This window comes from Lissotriton vulgaris, unplaced genomic scaffold, assembly GCF_964263255.1.
Source record: "Lissotriton vulgaris unplaced genomic scaffold, aLisVul1.2 SCAFFOLD_896, whole genome shotgun sequence".
Lineage (NCBI taxonomy): Eukaryota > Metazoa > Chordata > Amphibia > Caudata > Salamandridae > Lissotriton > Lissotriton vulgaris.
In genome coordinates, this window is record NW_028250281.1 from 90,334 (window position 1) to 96,722 (window position 6,389).

Genomic DNA, 6,389 nt, shown 5'->3' on the forward strand with positions numbered 1-6,389 from the left:
TCAGTCGCCTGGGTGTTACAGACTGTAAGGGGTTTTCAGGTGGAATTTTACGGGACCCCAGTACAGGCCATTCAACCCCGCCCGCTAGTTTTCGCACAAGACACAGCCGCACTTGTAGACTAGGAGGTGGCAGATCGCTTGCGGAAAGGAGTGGTTGTCCCTGCCCCTTTACACCCACGGGGTTTTCTCAGCAACATTTTCATGGTGGACAAGACGGATGGCGGTCAACCTCCTATCATAAACCTAAAGGAATTCAACCAATGGTTGGTTTACCGCCATTTCAAGATGGAAGAAATCCATCTGCTGCATGACATTTTGCAGCCCGGGGACTGGATGGTCCGGTTAGATCTGAAAGACGCGTACCTGACAATACCTGTTTTTTCCCCCTACAGGCGTTTCCTGCAGATTATTTGGAAAGATCAGGTCCATGAGTTTGCAACCCTTCCCTTCAGCCTCTCGTCATCGCCGTGGTCCTCAAGCCCGTAGTGGAAACACTGCGAGGGAGGGGCTTGCGCCTCATTGTCTATTTGGACGATATCCTGTTGTTGGAACAATGGCCAGAGCGGCTGTCCGCTCATCTCCTAGGAACTCCAGAGTTGTTGCAGAATCTGGGGTTTGTCATCAACGACAAGAAGTCCCTCATGGTTCCTTCGAGCCAGGTGACCTTCCTAGGGTTTACCATCGATTTGTTGGCTTGGACCCTGAGCCTTCCCCCCAGTAAAATCGTCAAGATATGCAGAGAGCTCCTGCGAACTTTGGCCCATCCATCCACATCGCTCCATCAGGTAGCCAGAGTGGTGGGCCTCTTGTCTTCGTCCATTCAAGCGATTTGTCCGGGCCCGCTCCATTGCAGGGCTCTTCAGCATCTCAAGGCATTGCATCTCCGCAGGGTCTCCAGTACTCTGACCAGGTTCCGCTCACGGAGGAGGTGCGCCGGGAGATGAGATGGTGGCTCGACCATATGGAGGCTTGGAATGGCAGAGCCATTTTTGGCTGCGATACCGATTTGGTCATAGAGTCCGACGCCGGCAAGTTGGGCTGGGGGGCTCGATGCGGGGACTCATCTACAGGAGGAAAATGGTCCGCCGCGGAAGGCCAGTTGCATATCAACTGGCTGGAATTGATGGGCGGCTCTTTTGCCATTCGTTGTTGGACCAAGGACAATGTCTCGTGCAATGTACTGTTAAAAATGGACAATGTCTTGGCGGTGCGTTACAACAACCACCTGGGGTGACGAAGTCCAAGGCATTAGCAGATCTGGCCAAGGATCTGGGGACCTTTTGTCTGTCACACAATATCTCGGTGTCGGCGGAGTACCTTCCGGGGGTCGCCAATGTGGTGGCAGACAGGTGCTCCAGGAGTTGGACAGACATGAGCCTGTGGCAGCTCCAACCAGAGGTCTTTCAGCACCCCAACGACACGCGGGGTCTGTTTTCAGTGGACCTGTTTGCATCCAGATTGGACCACCATCTGCCAAAATTTTACAGTTGGAAGCCAGTCCCTCTGGCGAAGGCCACGGATGCTTTCCAACAGGACTGGGCCGCGGACGCGGGTTATGCCTTTCCCCCGTTTGCGATGATCATGCGGCTCACGACTCAGGCGGGGGGCGAATGTGGTCTTGATTACTCCGTATTGGAGGTCTCAAGTGTGGTTTCCAGTTCTTCTGGAACTTTCTTGGGATTCTCCAATCCTACTATCCCGAGATCCTTTTCTTCTGAGGGATCCCCAAGGTCTCCCTCACCCCCTTCTCCAGCAAGGACAGATGCCCCTTGTTGCATGGTGGATTTCAGGCATCGCTGGAGAGTCGGAGGATTATCGCAGGATGCTCAGAAGCTGTTGGGGGCGGCATGGGCAGACAGTATCAACAAGCGGTATAAGTCGGCCTGGGCTCGATGGGTTGGTTGGTGTGTTCGGAACAACCAAGATCCCATGGAGTGCAAAGTGGTAGGGATCCTCAATTTCTTGGCATCCCTGGCATCTCAGGGTCTAGCTTACAGAACTATTAACTCTTATCGTTCAGCCATTTTGGCGGGACATATGCCGGTTCAGGGTCACCCGGTGGGGGAACACCCTTTGGTTTGCAAGTTGCTGAGGGGTGTTCGTTTGACGCTCACGCCGGAGCATCGGTGCTCTTCTCTATGGGACGTTAACAAAGTCTTTCGTTTGTTTCAGTCCTGGCAGGCCAATAGATATTTGTCGAGGAAGGAGTTGTCGGCAAAGTTGGCGATGCTTTTATGACTGGTTTCATGTCGCAGGGTCTCAGATGTTCGAGCCCTGGATATTTCGGGCAGAGTGTACACCAGTCAGGGAGTTACTTTTCACATCGTCTTGGTCGCAGGGTATCGGTTGTCATATTTGGCGGAGAGACCAAAGATCTAAAAGTTCACTAGGTAGCTGCGAGTAGTAAACATTAGTAGTTGGGCTTATAGTTAGTGTGGTAGAACTTCTGTTGTCATTCAGAGCACAGTGAGCGACCTCATCACATCCAAGATCTATAGAACCTCAGGGCTCCTGTATTGTTATTGGTAGTCAGCAATCTCAGGTTCATCCATGTTAGACATGTCAGGGTCAGGCACTGTGCTGTTATAATTCCTTTGAAACTTTTATGTTCAGTGCTAATCTGTGTTAATCTGACTGATAGAGCAACCCCTTATAGAGACAAGTCCTGTTAAGTCTCCAACCATCCTTTCTGGTATAATTCCTGAGATACTGCTCTTAAAAACAACTTATACAGCCAGTTGGAGGGCAGAGCGCCTCCATCTTAAGGTCATTAAAGCTGTTTTTTACTAGCAAGGGAACAAAGAAGAATGTCTTTTATAAGGTTTAATCAGCTATTGCCCACCTGTGTATACATTGTACTCCTGTGTTAAGCTCTCTGTGGGTCGCGTGTCTTCCAGATTTATTTCCTCAGCTCAGGGAGCTACTGAAATGGCCGCCATCTGGCCTGAGCAGAGATCCAAGGAGTGAGTGGAAAGCTTGTGCCCAATTTGCTGGCTAAACTCCTGCCAAGCAATATTTGAGTTTTGCTGCCCGGTTTGCCGAGACAATCCAGCCCAAGCGAGTTAATGACCTAGGACACCGCCCTATGTCATGCTGGGGAGCCTTTGTGCTTTAAGTTTGGCGTGCGCAGCTGTGCTCAACCAGACAGATGGTTCTGGATTTAAGCAAACAGCAGGGGCTGTAGATGAGGCGGCTGGGTCTGTGCACAAGCAATCGGGATGCGCAAAGCTGGTAGGTCAAATGTGGTTCGCTTTGCATGGGAGAGCCGTGGGGAGCCTCCTTGTACTGGGGTTGTAGATGTAGATGAAGGGGCCGGGCACAAGCCATCGGAATGCCGTGATGCTGGTAGGTTGGTTAGCATTGCGCGAGAGAGCCGCAGAGAACATCCATAAACTGAAATGGGCTTGCACTGTAAATAAGGCAGCCGGGTCTGGGAACCAGCAGTCGGAGGCCGCGGTGCTGCGCGGCCAACGTGATTACTGCGCAGGTTGGGTCGTACACACTTGATGGCCTCATAAAATGGTACTGGGAGGTCAGGCTCACTTGCACTGCTCGCGGCTTTTAAATTGCAGCGCTGACTATCTTGGATGCTTTACATGGCTTTTGCCTATTTGTCAATGAGGTACCTACCGTTCCATTTGGTTGTCGTGGAGTCCGGTGCTCACGGCGCTAATAAGTCCAAAGCCATCAGGCCTGATCGCAGATCTTCCACCTCGCCATACGGGCTGGAGCACCCCGGTCACGAGTGTTAGTTGGGGCCAAACCACCCTTGTAGAGGACTGGCTATTTGGGAGGAAGGGGTGGGGGGGGGGGGGGGGTGTGAGCAGACCACCAGACAAAATTTGTGTGTTTAAAAGGCCGCTTTATTGAAACAGGTGCACATTTACACAATAAAACCTCGGCCAATCGCCTTACAAAACTAGTCCTCACTAACTAAAATATCTCCTTAACCCCTAAACGTCATCAAACCCGCCCCCGCCCGTACATAACATTATTACAAATTCAAACAATGCAATACCCAGCATAATCATTTAAAATTATCCAATCCCAAACCCTAACACAAACTCCCCCGTTTGCCCTCCAACAACTCTTGGTACCCCAACGTATGTAACCGCCCCCAAAAAATCTTCCTGTCCAACTTCCCCTGACAATGCCCCAATTCAACAAAATGCCAACTACAATCATGCCAAGCCAGGCAAAAAAACACCAATTTCCACACCGCACCTGTTCCAAGTGACAAGTATACAAATAGAAAACCCCATATACACATATTCCAATTAAATCCAAACCGAAGAGAGAAAAAAGGTAAAAAACCCCAAGAAAATAAAAAGGGGAAAAACACAAAATTAAAGAAGATAAATAAATATATATATAGGGGAGGGGGAGGGAATTTTTTTTTCTAATAACCTCCCGGCCACCAGGTCACCAAGCCTAAAATGGTGGCCGGGAGGAGGAGCCCCGTGAATTTATAGTTGGGCTCCCCTTGGTAGGCAAAAGGAGCCCAATTTACAAAAAACCCACCGGCGGAGCTGCTAATCAGCCCCACCTGCCCCTCCCAAACCGCCCGGGGGGGGTACCTCCCTGTGGTTGGCTGCCCCCCCAAGCCCCACTTGGGAGGGAGGGGTGGGGGGGTGAGCAGACCACCAGACAAAATTTGTGTGTGAAAAAGGCTGCTTTATTGAAACAGGTGCACATTTATTTATTTATTTATTTTATTATTTATTTATTTATTTAAACTTATAATGCGCAACAGCTACCCGCAGTGGGTTTCCCGGCACCAGGGATAGACACAAGAAGAAAAAGAAAAAGGGCACAATGCAGTACAATGAGCCAGCTAATGCAAAAGAACAGATCTACTGAAAGAGCAGAGTCTTAAGTCTTTTCCGAAAACAGAAAAGATCACTCTCTGACTTCAAGGCGATAGGTAGTGCGTTCCAGGATTTGGGGCCTAGATGGGAGAAGGACCGACCCCCCATCTTTACAAGTTTGAATCTTGGAACAGCAAAATCGCCATTTGCAGAAGATCTCAGTGTGCGACTGGGTTTGTAGGTTTGGACAAGACTCTGTAGATATTTAGGGGCCGAGCCCTGTTTAATTTTAAAAAGAAAACACAGGGCTTTAAACTTAATACGGCTCGGGACCCTAAGCCAGTGTAGATCACGAAGAGCCTGTGAGGCCGAAGATCTCCTTGGTACATTACAAAGAAGTTGGGCCGCCGAATTTTGCACCACCTGTAGTTTGTTGATGGTTAAAGTGTCGGCACCGAGATAAAGGATGTTTCCGTAGTCTAGGCGGGAGACTACTAGCGCCTGGACAACTGTTCTCTGGGTGGCATGGGGCAGCATCCATAAGATTTTCTGAAGCCATCTCAAGGTGGCAAAACAAATGGAGGTCACCTTGGTGGCCTGCTGCCTCATAGAGAGCTTGTCATCTATAAGAAATCCGAGGTTGCGGACTACAGAGACCGGCTGGGGGAGAGGTCCATATCACTAGGCCAGTGCTGGGGGCCCCAGAGATCTTTGTTCTTCCCCAAGATGACAATCTCGGTCTTGTCCCCGTTTAACTTAAGGAGATGCTTCTGCATCCACTCAGCGACACGCGACAGTCCGGTCTTCAAGAACGATATACTGTTGCCCTCACTGCTGGAAAGGGAGAAAACAATCTGAGTGTCATCGGCGTATGAAAATATTGTCAGCCCAGCATCCTCTACGATGGTAGCCAGGGGTCTAACATAGATGTTAAATAGTAGGGGGCTGAGTATAGACCCCTGGGGAACGCCATACGCCGATGAACAGATCACAGATGCAGCTTTCCTCGAAAAGACCTGGAAAGTGCACTCACTTAAAAAGGAGGCAATCCAGGCTAGCGCAGGGCCATCTACTCCCAGGGACCAAAGAGAGTTCAATAGGATGGAATGGGACACGGTATCGAATGCAGCACGCAAATCCAAAAGGATGAGTGCAGATGTCTCTCCGCGATCGATACCGTGCCGTAACCTCTCCGTCACCCCAAGGAGCGCGGTCTCGGTGGAATGGTGCGCTCGAAAGCCGGACTGGGAGGGATGTAAGAATCCCGAGCTTTTCACAAGATGATTTAACTGAGTGTTAACATGCCTTTCCAGCACTTTTGAAAGAACGGGCAACAAGGATATGGGTCTAAAGTTAGCAAGATTGGACTCATCCGCTCCTGCCTTCTTTAGAAGGGGGACACCATCACATGCTTCCATTCCTGTAACACATGGGACTCAATTAAAGATGCATTAAGAAGTCTCATAAGGACCCGCCGGGGTTCGAGGTCCAATAACTTTAGGACTTTCGCAGGTACTGGATCACGAGGTGATCCAGATCTAACACTGTTCAAACAGGAAAGGAATGAGGTATCATCGAATA